Here is a 25588-nt window from a genome sequence, read left to right as displayed (position 1 = left end):
GGTCGCATAGGGAGCCAAGTGGGCGGTCTAGAGCGGCCATTTTTGCCGCATGCTGAGCTTTCAATAGTATAAAGCCCAGCAAGTGACAGCACACATTGCAGCCTCCGTAGAAGCACAGATTTTGCGTGAAACGGCCGTAAGGCTATCTGTGCCCAGCACCCACTGCTACCACACCACCTCAGACAATGGTATGTTCATGCATGTTTACGTTGAAGGAATCATTTTGATGCCACAATTTGAAGATACACTGTATTGGATTGTTTACATGTGTTCCACCACACTCTGCACTAAAATATATTGAACATAATTTGCACTGTTACATTTTCTACTATCTTCTTAAAGTTGTAAAAATTCAGTCAGACAATCTAGTAAAGGACTGCACTTCTAGCCATACAATCTAACAAGATCTAGTATACAATCCCCACACACATCAAACTGCTGCATAATAAAATTCATCAAATAAACATAACACCATCTGTCACATATAGACTGCAGATTATGATACCGTACAAGCCAGCCCCTTTTTGAATGTATGAAATGGTTAAATTTGGTGAGTAGGTCCCAGTCCAAGAACTGATCGGGATATATAGAGTGAAAGAAACAAATCAGTAAGGACAATATTTCCTATTTTGATTAGAACTAGACAAGCAAAGGGCATAAATTAAAGTTCCCCAAAAGAAGCCTTCTGTCTCCATTCTGATAAACGGGGATTGCAATCAAAATGTGAGTGTAGCAGCTCTGCCAAGTTTGTACTGGGTGTCATATTTTTCATTTTCACAGTTCTCCAGGGCCCATGTGTGTGTGTAAGCTCTGTGGGCCTACATTATTAACCTTAAAAAATTATATGTTTAAGGGAAATGGTTTTGATTACTGTATGAATTGTGATAAGGATACTATACTATTTCTAAGTCTTCTAGTTTCCCTCATCCCAACATTGTGAGGATGGGGCCCTTCATTCTTTCCATACCCCTATTATGAATCCCTTCTCGTAAATGTTTTGAGAAACATACTGTATGTAAAGTAGGAGGTGGTAGACCATTTGTCTTTTGCAAACTGCTATTTCTACCACTACAATCAGGCCAAAAAGTGTGCTCTGTACACATTCGAGTGCTATGGGACCAGACAAGATAGAAAAATTCGCGTCTAGTGAAAAATGGCGCCGGCAAAAAAATGGCGCCCCCTTCTGCCCGATATATGTTTAAAACGATATTTAACGTTTTAAAGGTTAAAATAGTGCAGAACGATATTTATCGTTTTAACCCCTGCTTTGCTGCCGTTTTGAAAATATCTGCCCGCCGGCTTTAATGTTTAATAGCAAAGCCCCCTTAAAAGCTAAAAACACCAAATTTGCAGGGAATGTTAAGAAGAAAATTGTGAACAAGAGGAAATTTTTTTTTTCAAAAAGACCTTATAGTTTTTGAGAAAATCGATTTTGAATATTCTTCTTCTGACCGTGGGAAAATTAAACGCCCGCCGACTTTAGCGGTTAATAGCAAAGCCCCTTTAAATGCCAGAAACACCAAATGTGTAGGGAATGTTAAGAAAAATAGTGGGAACACGAAGAAAAAAAAATTGTTCAAAAAGACCTTATAGTTTTTGAGAAAATCGATCTTAAATCTTCAAAGGAAATGTAACTATTTAAATCGCGTACTGACATTCCCGTGGAAACTTTTTCCGCCGACTTTAGCAGTTAATAGCAAAGTCCCCTTAAATCCTAGCAACACCAAATTTGCAGGATATGTTAAAAAGATACTGGGAAACAATATTTAAAAAAAAAATTGAAAAATTTTATTTATTTTTTTTTTAAATTAAAATTTTTGGGTTATGTTCAGAGTGTGGGAAAAGTTTTGAAAAAAATGACGTGGGGTCCCCCCTCCCGAGCCTCTGTAACCCCTTGTCTCCCATGCAGGATGGGATAGCCAGAATGCGGAGCCCCGGCCGACTGGGGCTTCGCACCCTGAGCTATACCAGCCCGCATGGTCCATGGTATGGGGGGGCTTCGGGGGGAGGGGCGGCCAAGCCTTCCCCTCCCCCCCGGAGCCCTTGTCCAATCCATGGACAAGGGGCTCTTCCCCACCTCCGGTGCCCCAGGAGGAGGTGGGGGCGACGACTCCCTGGGGGGGGGGGGGTTCATGGTGGCATCTGGGAGTCCCCTTTAAGAAGGGGAACCCAGATGCCTGCCCTCCTCCCAGGAGAAATGAGTATAGGGGTGCAGGAGTACCCCTTACGCATTTCCATAAAGGGTTAAATGAAATAAAAACACAACGACGAGAAAAGTCCTTTAATGTTCTAAATTAACCAGAAATACTTACCTGTACCTTTAAGAAAAAAATCCCACGCCAATCCGGTCCCACGACAGTATCCTCCATCTTGCGACCTTCAGTTACATGTTGATTGAAGATCTCCGCCGCCCCGACGCCACACACGCCGCCTCCGCCGCACTCACTGCTCTTAGCTATACTTAGTATAGCTAAGAGCAAAAAGCATCTTTAAATTTTAGCTCCAATGGTCCCCATTGGTTCCTTAACAGACCAATGGGGATCAGGAGGATCCCCATTGGTCGATAAGGAACCAATGGTGAGCCTTGGAGCCAAAATTTAAAGATGCTTTTTGTTCTCAGCTATACTTAGTATAGCTGAGAGTTGGGTCTATGCATCTATACAGACGCATTAGCGCTAGCTGCCGCTGCCCTCCCTGCCTCTCCCCACCTGTCACCCTCACCCATGCTGGCACCCATGGGTGCATTGGGTGCCAGCATGGGTGAGGGTGACAGGTGGGGGGAGGCAGGGAGGGCAGCGGCAGCTAGCGCTAATGCGTCTGTATAGACGCATAGACGCAACTCTCAGCTATACTTAGTATAGCTGAGAGCAGTGCGGCGGAGGCGGCGTGTGTGGCGTCGGGGTGGCGGAGATCTTCAATCAACATGTATCAGAAGATCGCAAGATAGAAGATACTGTCGTGGGACCTAATTGGCGTGGGATTTTTTCTTAAAGGTACAGGTAAGTATTTGTGGTTAATTTAGAACATTAAAGAACTTTTTTCGTTGTTGCGTTTTTATTTCATTTAACACTTTGTGGAAATGGGTAAGGGGTACTCCTGCACCCCTATACTCATTTCTCCTGGGAGGGGGGTGGGCATCTGGGGGTCCCCTTCTTAAAGGGGACTCCCAGATGCCACCATGAACCCCCCCCCAGGGAGTTGTCGCCCCGCCTCCACCTGGGGCAAGGGAGGCGGGGAAGAGCCCCTTGTCCATGGATTGGACAAGGGGCTCCGGGGGGGAGGGGGAGGCTTGGCCGCCCCTCCCCCCCGGAGCCCCCCCATACCATGGACCATGCGGGCTGGTATAGCTCAGGGTGCGAAGCCCCAGTCGGCCGGGGCTCCGCATTCTGGCTATCCCAGCCTGCATGGGAGACAAGGGGTTACAGAGGCTCGGGAGGGGGGACCCCACGTCATTTTTTTTTTTAAATTTGCTATCAATTTTTTTTTTAATCTTCTGAGTGTGGGAAATAAATTTAAAAAAAAAAACGATGTGGGGTCCCCCCCTCCCGAGCCTCTGTAACCCCTTGTCTCCCATGCAGGCTGGGATAGCCAGAATGCGGAGCCCCGGCCGACTGGGGCTTCGCACCCTGAGCTATACCAGCCCGCATGGTCCATGGTATGGGGGGGGTCTGGGGGGGAGGGGCGGCCAAGCCTCCCCCTCCCCCCCGGAGCCCTTGTCCAATCCATGGACAAGGGGCTCTTCCCCACCTCCGGTGCCCCAGGAGGAGGTGGGGGCGACGACTCCCTGGGGGGGGGGGTTCATGGTGGCATCTGGGAGTCCCCTTTAAGAAGGGGACCCACAGATGCCCACCCCCCTCCCAGGAGAAATGAGTATAGGGGTGCAGGAGTACCCCTTACCCATTTCCACAAAGGGTTAAATGAAATAAAAACACAACCATGAGAAAAGTATTTTAATAATCTTAATTAACCACAAATACTTACCTGTACCTTTAAAAAAATGTTCCCACGCCAATATATCCTCGGAAATGATCCAACGAATAACAATATCCTCTTATCTTGCGATCTTCAATTAACTTGATTGAAGATCTCCCACGCCAATTAAAATACTATACCTTACAATGCGTCCTGCGTAGGGACGCATAGCACGGCTCCCGCTGTCCTCCCCGCCTCCTCACCTGTCACCCTCACCTAGCCTGGCACCTGGTGCACCCATGGGTGCACCGGGTGCCACCCTAGGTGAGGGTGACAGGTGCAGGCAGGTGGGGAGAGACAGCGGAGCTGGCAGCTATACGTCAGCACAGGACGCATCCTAAGGTATAGTAACCGGCTCATAAATGAGCCTGTTCTTTTTGTATTGAATCAAATGAATCGATTCAGAGCAGTGCAGTGCGGCGTGTGTGGCGTCGGGGCGGCGGAGATCTTCAATCAACATGTAACTGAAGGTCGCAAGATGGAGGATACTGTCGTGGGACCTAATTGACGTGGGATTTTTTTCTTAAAGGTACAGGTAAGTATTTCTGGTTAATTTAGAACATTAAAGGACTTTTCTTGTTGTTGTGTTTTTATTTCATTTAACCCTTTATGGAAATGGGTAAGGGGTACTCCTGCACCCCTATACTCATTTCTCCTGGGAGGGGGGGCAGGCATCTGGGTTCCCCTTCTTAAAGGGGACTCCCAGATGCCACCATGAACCCCCCCCCCCAGGGAGTTGTCGCCCCCACCTCCTCCTGGGGCACCGGAGGTGGGGAAGAGCCCCTTGTCCATGGATTGGACAAGGGCTTCGGGGGGGAGGGGAAGGCTTGGCCGCCCCTCCTCCCCGAAGCCCCCCCATACCATGGACCATGCGGGCTGGTATAGCTCAGGGTGCGAAGCCCCAGTCGGCCGGGGCTCCGCATTCTGGCTATCCCAGCCTGCATGGGAGACAAGGGGTTACAGAGGCTCGGGAGGGGGGACCCCACGTCATTTTTTTCAAAACTTTTCCCACACTCTGAACATAACCCAAAAATTTTAATTTAAAAAAAAAAAATTTTCAATTTTTTTTTAAAATATTGTTTCCCAGTATCTTTTTAACATATCCTGCAAATTTGGTGTTGCTAGGATTTAAGGGGACTTTGCTATTAACTGCTAAAGTCGGCGGAAAAAGTTTCCACGGGAATGTCAGTACGCGATTTAAATAGTTACATTTCCTTTGAAGATTTAAGATCGATTTTCTCAAAAACTATAAGGTCTTTTTGAACAATTTTTTTTCTTCGTGTTCCCACTATTTTTCTTAACATTCCCTACACATTTGGTGTTTCTGGCATTTAAAGGGGCTTTGCTATTAACCGCTAAAGTCGGCGGGCGTTTAATTTTCCCACGGTCAGAAGAAGAATATTCAAAATCGATTTTCTCTAAAACTATAAGGTCTTTTTGAAAAAAAAATTTTTCCTCTTGTTCACAATTTTCTTCTTAACATTCCCTGCAAATTTGGTGTTTTTAGCTTTTAAGGGGGCTTTGCTATTAAACATTAAAGCCGGCGGGCAGATATTTTCAAAACGGCAGCAAAGCAAGGGTTAAAACGAAAATTATCGTTTGGGAGCAATACAAATATAAACGATAAATATCGTTTTTAAAGCCGGCGCCGTTTTTTAGCTGTCAAAAACTAAAAATAAGTAGCGATAGTGGTTCTCTATGGGGCGCCGTTTTTTAACTACGATAACTGGCGCCATTTTTAACGGACCCGAAAAATTCTTAGGTGAACTAGGATGAGGCCTAAATAAAATCTCATTAACCCTGTTTTGATCAGTGACAGCTAAAGCACACAAATTATCATACGCCTCCCACAAGGAGAAAATGTGAAGCAGCTGTTGTGAGGAGACAGGTCGAGCTCTTATTTCTGCAGGTCCCTGCATCATAAGATACTGTCCTGCTCCTGATGGCGCTGAACATGTTAACCCCTTTGGAGTGCATGAGATTGTTAAATTGAATTTGGTGAGCAAATCTCTCCCTAGTAAACTAATTGGGGTATGTGGAGCAAAAAGTACAGATTCTGTAAGGATGGTATTTCCCATCTTGATTTGAACTGGCTGGGTAAAGGGCGTACAATGTATTTCCCCAGAGAAGCCTTGTGTCTCCATTACCCTGCCAGAAATGGGGACTACAGGTGCATCATTGCCAATACAGGTAAAAGTGGTACCAGTATCAATAAAAAATTGCACTGGTTGTCCTTCAATCAAAAGCGTTAGTTGGTTCCTGTCATGAGTCTGATGTTGAGGCCACTACAGGAAACTCACCTGCTTCTCTGGGGCCCCGTCAGTACTGTGCAGGTGCTGCTGACCTGAATTGTGGACCTGCATGTGGAGAATGTGATCGAGGATGTGGCTGGGGTTGTCTGGCAGGTGGAACGTGAGGAAGGAGAATTATTAAATCTACACTGTCTGGCTATGTGTCCTAATCGTCCACAAATCCAACATTGTGATGAAGGGGGTCCTCTAGAAAAAAAAACCCATCTAGAAGGATATCCTCTCCTTTCTCTTTCACCCCCCTGTTGTGTATCCCAGCTAGACAGCCTGCGTGGTGGGGCAGCATTAGCTTAGCCTTGCTGGGGATTATTTTGTGAAAAAACTGCAGCTTCCACTAAAGGAGTAATCTTCTGTCTGTCCTTATTCTTTTGTTTATCTTTCTCAGACTCCTCAAGCTGTTTGTTGTAATGAACAATGTGTGCCTGTATTTCAGTCCAAGGCTTATTTTCTAAAGCTACTACCTGGCTCAACTTTTCTGCAGCTCTGGTGGAAAGGTTTTTAATAGTGTCTGGAAAAATAGAACATGGCCTCCCTCTGTAACATCCCAATCCTCCCCTACCTCTTCTTTCCATTTGCCTTGCATCTCCTCAATGAACTCAACTATATTTTTACCCTTGGGATAAGTACGGCTTGTGATTCTAGAAAAGTCCTTGCTGTCAGGATAAGTATCTCTCAGTGCCTGCCAAACACAATTACGTATAGGGTTAAACATAGCTCCATCGTGCTTGTCCATTGTGAGGGTAACACTTCTATTTCCCAAAGCTTTCTCAAAATTTTTGTCAGTTTTATCCCCAATGATTAAAGATAGCAAGGACTTGATATCCCCCAGTGCTAGGGTTTGACCATCTGTTTTCACTTCAAACTCTCTGATCTACCTTGTAGATCCTGATTACAGGGATGGCAGAGAGCGCTTTAAATTTTCCTTATCAGTACTCTGCCACGGAATATATTTAGATGGACGACCACGCGGTCCACCTCCACCTCTAACTACAGGGTACACTCCTGATTTACTGATTTACTTCTCTGTTCATATTTCCTCCATAACTGTAAGCAGTTTTCATATATTCCCTATCCCAGTCAGGATTCCCAAATGCCTGTGGACCATCTATGCAGGTGATTGCTACTTCCAGATGTTGAGGGAGGAAAGATCCTTCCTTTGGCCATGGGCAAGTGATAAATTGGTCTCCTAAGACAACTATGTCTTTTTAGTTGTCTGGACTCTTTTCTCCTCTTCAGACTCAGAAGCTGATTCTTCTCCTTCACTTCCACTCACTTCTTTAGATTCATCACTTAGTACTTTCCCCTTAGATAAAAGATCTACTATCTCCTTCATATTTGAAGGAGGGTTACCAATATTGATCAATCCTGATAAATTGACCCATAATGCAGAACAATCTTCCTCACCCTTTTGCGTTGTATCCTCTACTCCTCTCACTTCTCTCTCTAGTAATTTCTTTGTTTCTGTGTTTTTTTAGACTGTCTGATTTATTATCCCCAACTGGCGGATTCTCATATCCTCCTGCTGGATTGTTATCATCAGTAAATTTTAACACAGCCTGAGCACAGGGAATGTTACAGCTGTTTATCTGAGCTGGCTCCTTGTAGGGAGGAGGGGGCATGGGGGCACTCGCAACTGCAGAAACAAACTCTTCTGGCGAGGGAGTTAATGGCAGGTCAGACACAACAGCAGAAACTTTCTCTTTTAACTTCTGAAATTTTTCAAATTGAGTTTGAACCTCTAATCCAGCTTGCTCAGTGGCATGATCTCTCCATATTTGTAATATCTGCAAGTGGGCCACAGCTTTTTCCCCTTTAACAGTGGCTTCAATGTAAGTCTGCAAATGATTCAAGATCTTACAATTGAAGGAGCCAGTCTTTGGCCATGCCACTGTTAATACTTTAGTTTTTTATTTTATACCATTTATCATTATACTTAGTAAGATTCTTTGCATCATTTGGATACATATCACACATAACTTGCAATGGCGATGCCATATTCTGTATGCCAGACAGTTAAGTCACTACACAAGAAGTGAAGATGTCTCAGAAGTTTCTGAATCTCTGTGATATGGCTGTCTGGCCTACAGATAGTTAGTACACTCTCATGCACAGTATGTCCCTAGGTTCGTTGGAGGTTGCCGTGAAATACTACAACCCCTTCTTCAAGGAACTGGGTGCAATGTTCCTCCAAGTACAGTTAGCCTTGCACTAGCTGCACATGTTAGTAGACAAACAAACAAATAAATGTGCAGCCTGTTTGCATAATAAAAAGTAACTGTCCCTAATCTTTCCCTAATTATAAATGCATTTTTGAACCAGTTTCCCTGGTGACCCAAGTGTTACTACTATCTTCTAGTTAACCATATGCCAAAATGTTCTCAACCACTTACAAGCAATTTCACTCAAATATAATAATTTACCACTGACCACTGCAACTTTCATCCACATTTGACACGTTCTATAACGTTCATTCCTTTACTCTTCCACACAGAATGTCACCTTGCTGGATATATCCCTTCCCACTATAAACTAGTGAGGATTTCCACTAGGCTTAACCAGAGGTAATTACTCTCTGGCCGCGATGAGTCTAATACCCAACCCGTTACCTCTTCCCGTTAAGAATGAGGATTTCCCTAGGAGTTATCCAACTGCCTGCATACAGATGATAAGTCCTCTTCTCAGCCTATTGGTGGCCATAAACTATGCAACCTGAGGTGCAATCCATCCCAGTCTCACTTCAGCTATGCAGTACAAGGGACTGCTCAGAGAAGACTAGGATCAAGTGCAGAGGCTGCACAGTATACAGGCAGCACATAAGTGAGGATTTCCACATTTCCTACAGACGTCTCTTCCCACAATTCACAGACAGTGAGGATTGCCATATTTACAAGTCCAAATTTTACAATAGTTTACTTCCAGACTGGTTCGGAGTGCCACCTTACAACCAAACCTTCTCTGGTAATTGCGCTCCAGGTACAGCACCAAGTGTGACAGATTTTAGCTAAATGCAAGGTATCTGCTTACCTGTATTGTACACATTCACACTGGTAGCTTGTCCTCAGAGCGCTGGACCAGATAGGCATCGGGTGTCAGGCTGGACCCTCCTGGCTGGCTCGCCAAACTGTTGTGAAATACCACAAATCGATGTCTTGGAAGTAACGTGTAATGATCCGCTCAGCTGCCTGCGCAAGCAGGCAGCTTTTTGACCACTGTTCAGGTCTGCATTCTGCAGGTCTCTGGAAGAGAGACCTTTTGTCAGTTTTGCAGCTTGCTGCTGCTGAGGAATTTGCATACGTTTGTCATGCAAATTGCCTAGCCACATCCTTTGTAGGCTTGCTGTATATATACCATGTGATATCACAGACCTTCGCTGGTCATAAGGGTTTGTCCTGTGAAACACTCCTGGAGTGTCAGCCATGCTTATTGTTTGAAGATTAGCTTAGAGTAATTCCTGGGACTGCACTAGGCATCCTTGCTAGAGCAGTCAGGATTGTATTATTTGTATTGCCTGTTCTGTCTGTCTGTCGTGCTTGGATCACACTAGCCTCTAGCAGTGGCGGCTGTGGATCCTTCTGGTCTGCTACTCTCTTGCTGTACTTGGATCGCACTTGCTCTGACGGAAAGAGCAGTGGATCCAGCTCACTCTGTTTCTATACTTGGGTCGCACTTGCTCTGACGGAAAGAGCAGTGGATCGTATCTCTCACTTATTCCTGTTTTCGTGTATCTGTCTTGACTGCGTACAAACGCTTGCTGGAGGCTCGGTGAGGTAACCGTTAAGCAAGCGCTCGCTCCTCTGTTTCATGTTTGTCTGTCGGTGGTTAGTTAGGCGTGCTTGTCTCTGTTGTGCTTAACACGCTGAGACCGCGCATAAACGCGTGCACTGTTGCGAATAAGTGCGGTGTTCGCGTTTAGTTAGCGTTTGTTATTTTCCTTATCTTCTCATTGTATGATTTGCTGTGCCTTTGCTACTCTCGTGCTCTGCCTTGCTGTAGCCTTGTGTCACCTCTGGCAATCGCCTCTCTCGCGATTGCGTTCATACTTCGTTTCTGCTGTTGTGTGTGCACCGTCGAGGGTTGGCGACTAGATTGGGGCACATACATACATTCTGTCCCTGTGCTCATTCTCTTTCGCAATCGCTTCTCTTGCGATTGCTTTCTCACTTGGTTTCCTCCGTTGTGTGTCCGCCGTCGCAGGTTGGCGGCTAGATTGGTGGACATACATACATTTCTCATCTGTACTTATTCAGTCTTGTGTCGCTGTTAGTAATCGCCATCTCTGGCGATTGCCTTCTCACCTGATCTTCATGGTTGTGTGTTCATCGTCGCAGGGTGGCGACTAGATTGGTGGACACACATACCCTCTGTCGCTTTGATCTCTCTTTTTCAGGGCTATCTTGCCCTGCGTTTCTTCCCTTCGTGCAATTCCTGTCTGGCGTCTGTGGCAGGACAGAGGAGCTGTTCCTCTGCACTCCACAGCTCCACCTGCCGACAGGAATTTCCCTCTACAGGTGCGTTGCACCTTTTGCTGGGTTCCCTCAAATTATACGCTTGTGGAGGATTTCCGCAGTGTCAGCCACGGAGAGAATCCCACAATCATTACAGTATGACCAGCCAAACCGAAATTCCCAGTGTAGAGGGAATTTCCGATTTGTACGATTTGGTCAAATATGGGTCCTGTATCTTTAAGAGGTTTAAGATACTGGACTCTGAAACCAGAGATGAGTTCATATCAGAATGTTCCAGATTCTTAGCAAATCCTGAATTTCAGGCCACCAATATTTCCACTTGGAGTGGTCAGATTGCTTACAATCTTTTTGTGATGATTTGCTCAGCTGCCTGTGCAGGCAGGCAGCTTTTTGACCATTGTTTAGATTTGCATGCTGCAGGACTCTGGAAAGAAGAGCTTCTGTCAGTTTTGCAGCTTGTGCTTGCTGAGGAATTTGCATATGTTGTCATGCAAATTGCCTGGCCACATTCATTGGAGGCGTGTACTATAAGTACTATGTGTGTCCCACAATGCTTTGCTGTTCATAAGGATTTCGTCCTATGTAACACTCCTGGTGGGGTGTCAGCCTTACTCTTTGTTTGAAGATCAGCTTAGAGTTATTCCTGGAAACTGTGCTAGGCAGATTTCCCTAGTGCAGTTAGGATTGTTTATCTGTTTTGTTTGTCTGTTGCGATTGTCCTGTCCCAGCGGTGGTCGATAGGAAGTCGTTCTGATCTCTGTTCTTGGAGCGGTTGCTACCAGCTATCTCTTCTGTTCTGCCTCTCTGGATCGCGCTAGCCACTTTTCGCTAGCGCTGTGGATCCTTCTGTTCTGTCTCCTGGGATCGCGCTAGCCACTTTTCGCTAGCGCTGTGGATCCTTCTGTTTGTCTCCTGGGATCGCGCTGGCCACTTTTCGCTGGTGCTGTGGATCCTTCTGTTCTGCTACTCTGTACCTGGATTGCGCTAGCCACTTTTCGCTAGTGCTGTGGATCCTATCTCTCGCTTGTCCCTGTTTTCGTGTGTCTGTCTTGTCTGCTACGACCGCTTGCTGGAGGCTCGGTGAGGTAATCGTTAAGCAAGCGTTTGCGTCCTTTTTTTCATGTTTGTCTGTCGATGGTTAGTTAGGCGTGCTTGTCTCTATTGTGCTTATCACGTGGAGACCGCGCATAACCGCGTGCACTGTTGCGAATGAGTGCGGTGTTCGCAGTTAGCTAGCGTTTGTTATTTTCCGCATCTTCTTATTGTGTTATTTGCTGTGCCTTTGCTACCCTCGTATTCTGTTCTGATCTGCCTTGTGTCACGTCTCGCGATCACGTTCCTATTTCATATCTGCTGTTGTGTGTGCGCGGTCGCGGGGTGGCGACTGGATTGGCGCACACACATACAACCTGTCCCTTTGCTCGTTCTCATTCGCAATCGCTTGTCTTGCGATTGCGTTCTGCGCTTCGTACAATTCCTGTCTGGCATTTGTAGAGGTACAGAGGATTGGTTCCTCTGCACTCCCCAACGCCATCTGCCGACAGGGATTTCCCTCTACGGGTGCGTAGCACCTTTTGCTGGGTGCCTGCAATTATACGCTTGTGGAGGATTTCCGCCGTATCAGCGCATGCGTTGTGCGCTGCTCACGGAGAAAGTTCCTCAATCGTTACAGTATGAACAGCCCAACCCAAAACCCCAGTGTAGACGGAATGTCCGATTTGTACGATTTTGTCGAGTTTGGGTCCTGTGTCTTTAAGAGCTTTAAAAGGCTAAATTCAGAGACCAAGGCGGAATTTCTTTCTGAATGTGTGAGGTTTTGCCTGAATCCCACCTTTCAGATTTCTGATCTGTCCACGTCGGCTCTTCTGTTTGCCTATGTACTCTTAAAAGACGATTTGTTCACCTGGGCATATGATCTGTTAAAAATCAATTCTTGGAATGGTAATCTGTATCAGTTGCTTGCAGTAATATTCTCTCACTGGTTTAAACTGCCTGGCTTACCACCTGCTCTGATTGAGTGTGTAGCTGCTGATAAGTCAGCTGATCTTTCCCTTCCATGAAAAACCTTTCAGTATGACAATCAGTTCAATGTGTCTGTTGCCACTTCAGGTTTTAAACAGCAGACATGCAAAGTGGCTAAAAAGAGAAAAACTAAAAAACGCAAGCATCGGAATAAAACCCTCCCTATTGATGTTTGTAATGATGTTGTTCCGTCTCCGGCTTTTTTGCCCCAATCCAAAGCTCATGTGGATCCAGCTATAGGTAGGATTGCACACTATATTAAAGCAGTTAAAAAATCTGTTCTTGTTCCTGAACTCCACCCCTATGGAGATTATTTGGATACTGGCCTGTTTGAACCCCCATTTGCTTCCTGGGATATTGGGGCCTTGCTGGAAGAATTCGATTTTGATTGGAAAGCCTTTTGCAATTTTTACATCGCAAAAAGCGAAAATGTCTTGAATGCTTGTCTCGATTCAATGTACCTTCTGATTGATTCCGATAAATGTGACAAGGATGATGTGGATCTGGTGATTTATGTGTGGCAAACGATTTTGGATGAGTTGCACACACACCAACCAATTGATTCTAATAAAGAGACATTGTTGTCGGATGATTGTTCCTGCCTTTCTGGGGTAAAGCATGAAAGTCTTGACTTTGTGCAATCTGAAATGAATGAGTGTGCCGCTGTGGTTGATTCCTGTGCGAATCCTGAAGGATTCTCTCCTCACAGTGTGCAGTTTGAATCTGTGCGATCTGATGCCTGTTTCTCGGATGTTCCTGCAGATTGTGATCGGCATGAGTCTGCCGGTTTCCTCAAGGATGTGTGGGATCCTTTGCCATTTAGTAACAGATCTTTGAGATCTTCCGTCTGTGACTCTGCTATGGGGAAAAGTTCTCGACTATGCAGCGTCAAAAGTAAAATTAAAATGCCTAATAAAGTTTATCCTGTTGATGTCGCTATTTCTTCTGCAAATGATTCCCTGTCTCACCCTGTTCTCACCTGTAAGGGCCCGTTGCCTGGAGACCGTTGCTCCAGTGTTTCGGTCCTAGATGCCTTGCAGTCTGCTCCGCAGATCGCGGAGGTTTGCGCTATGGAAGCATCAGTTTCACAACCTAAAGTGAATTTGGATTCGCAGGTTTTGCGTTCTGGTTCCTCGGATTCGACATTGTTAGCCGAATCTAAGAGTGAGACAGCGCTTCGGTTTTGCAAATCTGATGCTGAACCTTCTTTGCCTTATTCAGAGACGCTTTCTCTGAGCCTGCCCTGTACCATGAACAACAAAATGATGTCCAATCACACTGACATTTGGGAGTCCCTTTCTTGCTTTGAAGAAAGTTCTGACTCTCCACCTTGTACTCTGGATGAGTCAATATTGCCTTGTACAATATCTCCTGCCCTGCCCCTAGAGGCTCGTCTAGGTATTGCTGCTATTTTTACCTGTCTTTCTGCAGTTTTGGAGTTGCAAGCTAGTTTGACTACTACGCAGAATTCTGGGTGCAGCGAGATTAAAGTTAGGGAGTCAGTGTGTGGTCCAGTGAATATTCCTGTACGTTCCACTCATGATGATGAAATTCAGTCTCAGTTTATGGTGGAACCTTCCCTGGGACATCTGCCCTGTTCTCAAAATAAAGTTCCAATTTTGCCCTGTAACATGGATAGTACAGAATCCTTCTTTGAAAACTTGAAAAATGATGTTCTTGAGGTCTTGTTTGATGTTCTGGAGGTCTCCGAGTTCCTCCCAAAGGGTGCAGAACTTGTAGGAGATGTCTCCTGCCCCCCAAGTCCTTCTGAGGTGTTGCCCTCTTCCGTAGGCATTGCTGCCTTGCTGGCTACCTTTTCAGCCCTGGTGGAGCTTCAGTCATGTGTAGTCAATGATGATATTGCAGTCACAGAAATTTCCGAATTTGAATCCGAGTCTTCTTTTGAATGTCCAGTGCTTGAGACCATTGCTCGTGATGATTCTCTGCCCGGTCCTGGTTTTGGTTTCCTCGTGTCGGACTCTGAGGTTGGCAGTTCCCCAACATGTCCTGAGGTTTCTCCTGTGCTGGTGTACCCCAATGTGCTCTGTGACCCAGAAAGCCCAAGTGTGCCTCGGTTACCAGCATACTCAGATGCTTCCTCGGTGGAGACATGTTCTGATTTAGTCTGCCTGCTTGCATGCCCAGAAGTGGTCCCTGAAAGTCTTGATCTTGATGGGTATCCTGGTAATTCTGAGTCTGGAATTGTCATTGGTTCCATAGGGGTTCTTGATAGTTCTCCATGTGAGCCTGGTGATTGTTCTGCCCTCTTGGGATCTCTGTGGAACTTCAAAAGGTTCTGGGAGATTCCGGGAGAAATTTTGCTTGGTACCCTGGATAAGATCAACGGTGGCTTTTGTGTTGTAAGGGACACTTCGAACAGGTTTTGTGGCAGATTTGGTATTTTCGGATGCTCCTTGGAAGGTGGTGGGTATTGTCTGGAGGGTTTCGGTGGTCTCTTCTCTGGTCCTGACGGGTGTTACGCTGAGACTTGTAGTGCTGATGGGCATGTTTCGGTGGCTTCTGTTTCCGATGAGGTCGGTTTCGGGGTGGACTGACTCTGGAATTGGACTTTGTCGGGCTGTTCCGACCTTCATGAGTCTTTAGTTTGAGTCTGTTGCTAATAGCACTTTTGAGGGTCGTCTGGAATTCAACCCTGGAGGGGGGGTACTGTGATGATTTGCTCAGCTGCCTGTGCAGGCAGGCAGCTTTTTGACCATTGTTTAGATTTGCATGCTGCAGGACTCTGGAAAGAAGAGCTTCTGTCAGTTTTGCAGCTTGTGCTTGCTGAGGAATTTGCATACGTTGTCATGCAAATTGCCTGGCCACATTCATTGGAGGCGTGTACTATAAGTACTATGTGTGTCCCACAATGCTTTGCTGTTCATAAGGATTTCGTCCTATGTAACACTCCTGGTGGGGTGTCAGCCTTACTCTCTGTTTGAAGATCAGCTTAGAGTAATTCCTGGAAACTGTGCTAGGCAGATTTCCCTAGTGCAGTTAGGATTGTTTATCTGTTTTGTTTGTCTGTTGCGATTGTCCTGTCCCAGCGGTGGTCGATAGGAAGTCGTTCTGATCTCTGTTCTTGGAGCATAGCTGGTGCAGCGGTTGCTACCAGCTATCTCCTCTGCTCTGCCTCTCTGGATCGCGCTAGCCACTTTTCGCTAGCGCTGTGGATCCTTCTGTTCTGTCTCCTGGGATCGCGCTAGCCACTTTTTGCTAGCACTGTGGATCCTTCTGTTCTGTCTCCTGGGATCGCGCTGGCCACTTTTCGCTGGTGCTGTGGATCCTTCTGTTCTGCTACTCTGTACCTGGATCGCGCTAGCCACTTTTCGCTAGTGCTGTGGATCCTATCTCTCGCTTGTCCCTGTTTTTGTGTGTCTGTCTTGTCTGCTACGACCGCTTGCTGGAGGCTCGGTGAGGTAACCGTTAAGCAAGCGTTTACGTCCTCTTTTTCATGTTTGTCTGTCGATGGTTAGTTAGGCGTGCTTGTCTCTATTGTGCTTATCACGTGGAGACCGCGCATAACCGCGTGCACTGTTGCGAATGAGTGCGGTGTTCGCGGTTAGCTAGCGTTTGTTATTTTCCGCATCTTCTCATTGTGTTATTTGCTGTGCCTTTGCTACCCTCATATTCTGTTCTGATCTGCCTTGTGTCACGTCTGGCGATCGCACCTCTCGCGATCGCGTTCCTATTTCATATCTGCTGTTGTGTGTGCGCGGTCGTGGGGTGGCGACTGGATTGGCGCACACACATACAACCTGTCCCTTTGCTCGTTCTCATTCGTAATCGCTTCTCTTGCGATTGCGTTCTGCGCTTCATACAATTCCTGTCTGGCATTTGTGGAGGTACAGAGGATTGGTTCCTCTGCACTCCCCAGCGCCATCTGTGGACAGGAATTTCCCTCTACGGGTGCGTAGCACCTTTTGCTGGGTGCCTGCAATTATACGCTTGTGGAGGATTTCCGCCGTATCAGCGCACGCGTTGTGCGCTGCTCACGGAGAAAGTTCCACAATCGTTACACTTTTCCAAGGGGATCTGTTCGTGTGGGCTGATGAGTATGCCAGACACAAGAATCTGAGACATAACCCTCGCAGGTTTCTGGCTCAGGTGTTTTCTCGTAAGCTTAGAATTCCCCTGCCAGGCTGTTTCTACGAGTTTTTTCCTGCTGTGCAAGATGCTGATCAGATTAGTTTGTGCAACATTTCTCTGTCATTACCATATGTTAATGAGTTGGTGCTTGCAGGCCAATCTGCTGATTTGGCTTGTCAGCCAAAAGATTCGTTGCCCATAGCAACCCCAAATAAAGAGGTTATTTCTGTCAAGTCTGAAATGTGCAAAACCATTCCGTATGATAATCAGTTCAATGTTTCTCTTGCCACTTCAGCTTCTAAGCAAGATGCAAGAGAACTGCCTGGATACAATTCTTGCATTTAAACAGACATGCAAAGTGGCTAAAAAGGGAAAAACTAAAAATCGCAAGCATCTGAATAAAACACTCCCTATTGATGTTTACAATGATGTTGCTCAGTCTCCGGGTTTTTTGCCCCAATCCAAAGCTTATGTGGATCCTATTATAGGTAGGATCGCACACTATATTAAAGCAGTTTAAACATCTGTTCTTGTTCCTGATCTCCACCCATATGGAGATTATCTTGATACTGGCTTGTTTGAACCTCCATTTGCCTCATGGGAAATTGGGGCCTTGATGGAGGAATTTGATTTTGATTGGAAAGCCTTTTGCGATTTTTTTACATCGCAAAAAGCGAAGATGTCTTGAATGATTGTCTCGATTCTATGTACCTTTTGATTGATTCCGATGAATGTGACGAGGGTGATGTGGATCTGGTGATTTATGTATGGCAGACGATTTTGGATGAGTTGCACACACACCAATCGATTGATTCCAATAAAGTTTCTCCTGATGTTGTCGCTAGTTCTTCTGCAAATGAGTTTTTGTCTCACCCTGTTCACACCTGTAAGGGCCCGTTGCCTGGTGACAGTTGCTCCAGTGTTTCTGTCCTGAACGCCTTACAGTCTGCTCCGCAGATCGCGGAGGTTTGCGCTATGGAAGCATCAGTTTCACAACCTAAAGCGATTTTTGATTCGCAAGTTTTGCGTTCTGACTCCTCGGATTCGACATTGTTAGCCGAATCTAAGAGTGAGACAGCGCTTCGGTTTTGCGAATCTGATGCTGAAGCTTCTTTGCCTTGCCCAGAGAAGCTTTCTCTGAACCTGCCCTGTACCATGAATGAAAACCTGATTTCCACTCGCACTGACATTTGTGAGTCCCTTTCTGGTTCTGAGGAAAATGCTGATTCTGCACCCTGTACTCTGGATGAGTTAATATGGACTTGCTTAGAATCTCCTGCAGTGTTCCTAGAGGCTCGTCTAGGTATTGCTACTATACTCACCTGTTTTTCTGCAGTTTAGGAGTTGCAAGCTAGTTTGACTGCTACGCAGAATTCTGGGTGCAGTGAGATGGAAGTTAGGGAGTCAGTGTGTGTCCCAGTAAATATTCCTGTACATCTGGTTCATGAAGAGAAAATTCAGTCTCAGCGGATTGCAGAACCATCCCTGTGACAATTGCTCTGTCCACAAAATGTATCTGATATTTTGCCCTGTAACATGGATAGTTCAGAACCCTTCATAGAAAACTTGGAAAATGACATTTCTGAGATCTTAGTTGATGTTTTGGAGGTTTCCAAGTCCCTCCTTGTTGGATATGATTTCTATCCAGAACATTGGTATAGGACACATGGTGAAACCGTCTCAAAATGCTTGCTGTGTTACAGAAACCAGATCAAAGAGACGTTCAGGTCACTGCTATTATTACCCTTGGGAACAGAAAGCCAAATAGCCAGCGAAACTGGTGTTATCCTATCTCAAAGAATGGGACCCTTGGGTGCAAAAGCCATAAAAACCAGGGGGACAATGGAAGTTCTCATGGGAACAATCTTGTTAGCAGATGGACAATACCCCAACAGTTTCTGTATGCCTGAGACAATGAAGGCATGGTCACCTTTCAGACATCAAACACCTGTGTGAGTGACCTTAACACCAACATCACAGGACCTCATGAGTGAGGTTACAGCGCCACCTAGAGGTCCAACGAAAACATAACTGGCAAGGACAGGGGGGGGGGGGGAATGATACCTGAGCTGGGGGTGGTCATGTGGGTGTGTGTATGTGATGTATGGATTTCTTGGCTATTTAAGACAAAGGGACTCCATGAGAATGCTATAACATCCCAGAAGAAGCTTCCATAATGCTCTAGAGATTCCACCAGCAGGAGCATAGAGAAACATCAGACTCCACCAAGCCTCCATTTTGATGTAAGAAGAAACCATCTTGCTTAAGATATAGTACCTGCATTGATACGCAATTAGAGTAGATAGGGCTAGAGGAGCAACCTTAACGTGTAACTTTTATTCTACTTTGTTATACTTTCTTTAATTTGGAAAACAATAAATAGGGTTACTGCAACAAAAGACTGTTATTTACAAAAGTAGAACTAGGAAACTAAGTAGCAGATATATCATTTGGCACCCCAGATAGCGTGTGGAATAGTCAAATCCACATAGAACTCCACAATATCGTAACTGCTACAAAAAACGGATCAAGGACGGAACATCCAGTCGCTGCAATCCAGGTTTTCTAGACGGTTGATGAAGTCCACCTGACGGTTTCTACAGACACCAGGACTCCTCAAAGAATCCAGGTCCAAGGGCATTGCCTGAGTTTCGCGCTGGTCGTGAAGACAGAGAGACGCCTGAATCGTTACCTGAAGTGCTGTGAAGTATTCCATCGCTGAGCGGACGCGCAAAGCTGGTGAAGTATGAACACTTTCTTATCTATGACTAATATGCATATATAGTGCTGTATTGCTGTTGTTTTTTTTGTTGTTGTTTGTTAGTTCTTAATTGTGTTAGTAAGCCTGTATTAGCTATTCAGTGGTTGCCGGCAGAGACAGGATTGATCACCCTGTGCTAACTGAAGTACCCATAGGATCTATAGGAATAAAACCAGACGTTTTTGAGGGAAAGTGAATTAGATAGTTGTCTAGTGTTCATGTGAAGGGGAAGTAGCCTTCTGCCCAATCGGAAACCTCTCTGGCCTGGATCTTAGATCAGTCAGAAAATGGTCTGTGTATGTGGGATACGGTCAGTTAGGAGTAGGTAGAGCATTGAACCGATTTTTGTAATTGGATGCATGATACCTGTGGAACAGACTTGTATGTCTGAATTGAAATAGCTATACGATAGAAGTACACGTGTAAGTTGTCATTGACACAGATAGAAGTTGTATTGAAACTGGTGTAGTTTGTATTGAAACTAGTGTATTGTGTTGTTGAAACTTGTATAATTGGTATCAGAAATTGTGTAAGTTGTCATTAATACTTGTTGTCATTGTGGTGTTAAGTGGTCTCAAATTCTGTTAGTGAGACAATAGTGAAATACTGTTTTGTTGAACTTTTATCTCAGTAACTTGGAAATTGTAAACATGGAAGTTGTAACAGATTTTCTTAAGAAATATTCCTCTGCTTCTTATCATTTGTGTATGAATGAGGCTTTGACTCATCATTTTGGTGATTTAGAAAAGCAGTGTGACATGCAGAAGGAAAAATTGCAAACCAAAGTGTCTTCTAAAAAAAATTGAAAACAGAGAATGGCCAATCTCATTGATATGTTAATTAAGATGAAAGAGATCGCTTTACAGAAAGAATTGCAATTTTATACTGAAAAAGCTCAGCTAAGAAAGGAGCTTGATAACATTACGCAATGTTGTTTGGCCATGGATATTAAGAATAATGCTTGTGAATGTGAGGAATTGAAAGAGGAAGTTGACAAACTTGGTGAAGAGAATTGTGATTTACAAAAAGGTTTAAATGATTGTGAAACTAGATGTAGACACAGGGAATGAATATTGCATCTTTGGAAGCAAAAGAGTCACAAAAAGATTGTGTTATTCAAATGCTTACAGAGCAGCTGGCTCAAGAGGAACAATGTTTACAGTTGTTAAAAGCACAAGGTAACAATGCATGCAACCATGGTAACAGCTCAGATTACAAATCCCTGGGAAAGGAGCAAAGAGGCAGAGAGGAGCATCCGATTTGTCCTGCAGACGAATCTCAATCTCCTCCTCATCTTTCATTGAATCAAAATTCCACACTCTTTACTCCTATCCCAGACAGGATTGATCACCAACACAGAAATGCTCAAGAGCAAGGTCATGCAAATCATAATGTGCACTCCACAACACTCTCTATACAAGATCGCACAAACCTGTGCCAGATATTGGGGAAGTTTGACACTTCAGCCTCACCTGTCAGCCTCTCCAATAAGCTGGAAGCGGTAGTCACTCAATATAATTTGGGGAACAGAGACGCCTGTGCGCTTCTGCGTGCATGGCTCCCTTCACAGCTGTGTGAGAAATTACTGCCTCCTGTAGGGACTTATACTGGTCTGTTGGCAGAAATTAATTCCAATTGGGGAAATGCAGCAGACAGAATGGGAGAGTTACAGAGAGTGATGGGAGGGAGAGATGCTAGAGGAACCAATGCACTAGAAAATGCCAGATTTAAAAAAGGTGAAGACCCTGTTTTATTTTGCAGTGAGTACTTGTCACTGTACAAATCCACATTTAATTGCTCGGATAGGTCTCCTGACGACGGTAGTTTTCTTTACTCGATGGCTAACAAGTGTACCTTTGTGGATTATCACACAAAGATTGCACTCAGAAATGCTAATTCATACCAGACATTTCTGAACATAATTAAGGACTGGATTCAGGAGACAAGTCAGGACAGTAAAATGCAAAGGAAAATTGCAGAGGTAACTAAGAGTGAAGGAAGAGTCAGATCCACTGGCAAATGTTATAAATGTGGGCATATCGGACATTTCATGAGAGACTGTAAAATGAACAGGAGAGTAGGGGTTAACAGAAGTTTTTCTGACAGGAAAGATCAGAAGAGGCCTGGACCAGACAGGGTGCAGAGGGAAAAAGTCCAAGATCCCGATGTTACCCTATATGGTCCACTCCTAAAAGAGCTAGAGAGGGTTAAAAGTAAAATTGCTGAAATTCCAGAGGAATACAAGACCCCACCCCTATCCGATCCTTATGTGAAACCATAGGGATTACAGGCCCCACCCTTGTCCCTAGTATGTCAACTTGAGAGGGACAAGGGCAATAGACCACATATCCAGGGAGCGGTAGGGGGCCATCGCGCTGATATACTTCTGGATACAGGAGCAGCTGTCAGTTTGACAAATATGACATTGACAGCTGACCCGAATGGCAAGTCAATTTTTTTGAGAGGTTTCGGAGGTCAGGTAGTGCCTGCATTGCAATCAATGCCAGTGCCCATAAACATAGGAAACATGGACATACAACACAGTATGTACCTGTCTCCTACACATGAGGGCACCATCATTGGATCGGATGTAATGAGAGCACATGGTTTGGTGGTCGATCTTTGTAATTGGATGTTGTGGAGAGGATCCAGGTACAAAGGGAATGTTTGCATGATCACTGACAATTATGGGTTGGCATCAGTGAAACCCAGTGACACTATGGATCCCAGAGCATTGTTAAAAACTAATGATCAAAGGTTAGCTGAAATCTTGTGGCAGCATGACAAAGTGTGGGCGACATACAAAAATGAGTGTGGCAAGGTGACAAATATGATTTTCAAAGTAGAAGACCCAGATCCCTTACCACAGAAACAGTACAAGATTCCCCCTGAATCAACTCCATTTGTACAGTGCACCATTGAAAATTTGTTGGCACAAGAAGTGATTAGAGAATGCCAAACAACAAATAATGCACCCCTATGGCCAGTAAAAAAGGTTAATGGTTGGCGACCCTGTCTAGATTTCTGTGCACTAAACAAATGTACCCCATCTGTCACCAATGTTGTTGCCAAAATGCCCGATATGATGACAGCACTCAAATCATCTGCAGCAGTGTATTCGTCTATCGACGTCGCAAATGGCTACTTTTCGATACCCATTCACCCAGATAGCCAATACAAATTTGCATTTTGTTTCCAAGGAAAGCAATACACTTTCTGCAGGCTGCCACAAGGGTTCAAGTCCAGTTCAACCTATTTTCATAAATGCATGATTGATGTTTTAAAATCTTTTTCAGAGCCAGAATGTATCATTTAATACGTGGATGATGTGCTTATCCAAACAGTTACTAGGGAGCAGCACTATGCTCTCCTTAATGAGTTACTAACATTAATTGAGAAAGCAGGGTTAAAGCTGAACCCAATGAAGGCCCAGTTAATGAAAAATTCTGTTTCCTTTTTGGGAGTTGTAGTTTCAAAGGGGGGGAGGACTCCTGACCCAAACAAATGTGAAACTATCCAGAAACTTCCAAGGCCCAATGCAAAAACATCACTGCGACAATTCTTGGGTCTTGTCGGTTTCTGCCGAGACTTCATTGAAGGATTTGCAGAAAAGGCAAAACCTCTTTATGAGTTATTGAAAAGTGACAAAAGGGAAGCAGATCCGCTAGAGTGGGCAGAAGAACAGGAACAGGGATTTAAACTTTTGAAAATCACTTTAATGCAAGCCCCAGCACTAAGTAATCCCAACATGGAATTGCCATTTGCTATACAAGTGTACACATCAAATGTAGCAATCACGGCTGTGTTGCTGCAAGAGAGGCAAATAAAATGGGTACCCGTTGGATATTTTTCCCGAGTGCTTACTCCAGTTGAGAGGGGATTTGATGACTGTGTCAGGAACTTGATGGGTGTGCATTGGGTGGTTCTTGCAACTGAACACATTGTAGGCTTTGGGACACTTGACTCTCCAGACACCCCATACTCCCATTAAGATGCTTCTTGAGCGCACCCTCAGTGGAGTATCATCCCAAAGGGTAGCCCGATGGCTGATTGATCTAACACCTAGAAACCTCACTGTGATGCACAATGCCACATACGTTCTTCCTCAATTAATGCAATATGAGGGTACGCAACATGATTGCGGAGAATTCCACCGAACGAAAACACAGGAGATCTTCAGATTAGTGGAAGGAAAGGAAGATCTCAGAGTCTGGGTAGATGGATCTCGGTACTGGGAGGGAGGATGTTTCCACACAGGATACGCCCTGTGGTGTCCACAGACACGAGAGGAAATTTTGATAAAATGTCCCAGGAATTTCTCAGCCCAAAGAGCAGAATTAGAGGCAGTAAGAGAAGCCATTATGCATTTCAGTGCAGGCCCAATTACAATCTTCTCAGATAGTGCATATGTCACCAGGTCACTGACTGAATACATGCTCGTATGGCACACTAGAGGATTCAGTGATGCTTCTGGTAAGTCCCTAATGCATACCGCAGTGTTCCAAGACATTTGGGCCAAAGCAAGCTCTGAACCACAAAGAGTGGCCATAATCAAGGTAAAAGCACACCAGAAAGGCAGTGATGAGTTAGCAGTGGGAAACAACAAGGTAGATGAGTTAGCAAAAGAGGCAGCTTTGATAGGGGTTAAGTGGGCTCCCTATGACATAGAGGGACAGCAGGCTTGGGAAAAAGAGGATTTTGAAGGCAGGAACATTTATGCAGACATACCTGAACTACATCCTGTACTTAAAACCCCTACCACTTGTTTAGCCGAGGAGCAGGATAAAGATGAATCCTTAAAACATCTTAAAAGTCCGATTAGACTCAAAGCGGCAGATGCTACTGTTAAGAACTGATACCGCACTTGTTTTTTTTCTTTTCTAAAACCCAGTGGAGCGAAAATAAACAGAACTGAGGCATCTGGACAATGTACATAACATTTTTATTTTTCATGGTGCTGATTATGCTGTGTAGTAGTCACACAGTGGAACTTGAGGAGGAATAATCTGGATATGTAGATGGAGATATGTAATTACATAATACAGAAACAATAATGACAAAGCAGATAAAACAATGGATATATTTGCAACAAAAACATGAGGACAACAATAATAGGAGAAGAAAATCTAGACTGACAATGGATTGCCGTGTGCCATTGGAAACATACCAATGGGGCAATCAGGACGGAGATCAATATAGGAAGTTTTTTTCATTTGGCAGGTTTAATCCCAATTCCAGAGACGATAGGCTGTCATTTGTACACGGAACTCCTGAGTTTAAACTTGAATCTCTGCAGTCAGATGTGAATGTTAAAATATTTATGAACGAAACGGGTTATTGGTTGGGAGGTGAAACAGGAACGCAGGTTCAAGAGCGCAATGATATACACTATGGGATTGTACATGAACACTTAAAGGAAGGAGAATATGTATTTATGTGTGGTGTATATTGGTATAGAAACCTGCAACCAGCAAACACACCCGAGGAGATTACACTCACATACAGGGATGAGAATCTGGGTGGATTCCAAAGAGTTCCGATGACACAAGAACGAGGTGATAATTTCATAATAGGGTCAATGTCCAGAGCCTATAAGTCATACAGAGAGGCAGTAGGCTATTGGAAATGTGAAACCGCGGACATAGAAGTGGGTGAAATACAAATCCTTGATGGGTCATCGGAGAACTTAGAAATCTGCACAGAGAGCAGGACAAATGACTCTGAGGAGTATGGGTACTTGGAGATAGGACAACCACTCCAAGTAAATCTAAATTCTAAAAGAACACTTATCACTGAGGTTCAATATGCCATGTCCACCTGGCACTTTAACATATCTCAATGGTTAATAAAGACCTACTATCCGGTATGTGCTAAATACACCCGCAATCAAGTACGTGGTTTATACAACTGGATTACTCCCAAGAGTAATACGGGTAGACGTGCAAGCACCAGAAATGGGCGCCTACTCT

At 44.8% G+C, this 25588-nt stretch overlaps 1 protein-coding gene across 1 annotated transcript in view; it reads left to right on the top strand.

The window, feature by feature from the left end:
* SH2D4B (SH2 domain containing 4B) overlaps positions 1 to 25588 on the top strand; it is a 1318135-nt gene that overhangs the window by 192292 nt on the left and 1100255 nt on the right. The gene's annotated exons all lie outside the window — the stretch shown is intronic.

The sequence above is a fragment of the Hyperolius riggenbachi genome, chromosome 10 (assembly GCF_040937935.1).
Source record: "Hyperolius riggenbachi isolate aHypRig1 chromosome 10, aHypRig1.pri, whole genome shotgun sequence".
Lineage (NCBI taxonomy): Eukaryota > Metazoa > Chordata > Amphibia > Anura > Hyperoliidae > Hyperolius > Hyperolius riggenbachi.
This window is presented reverse-complemented; position numbering and strand designations above follow the sequence as displayed.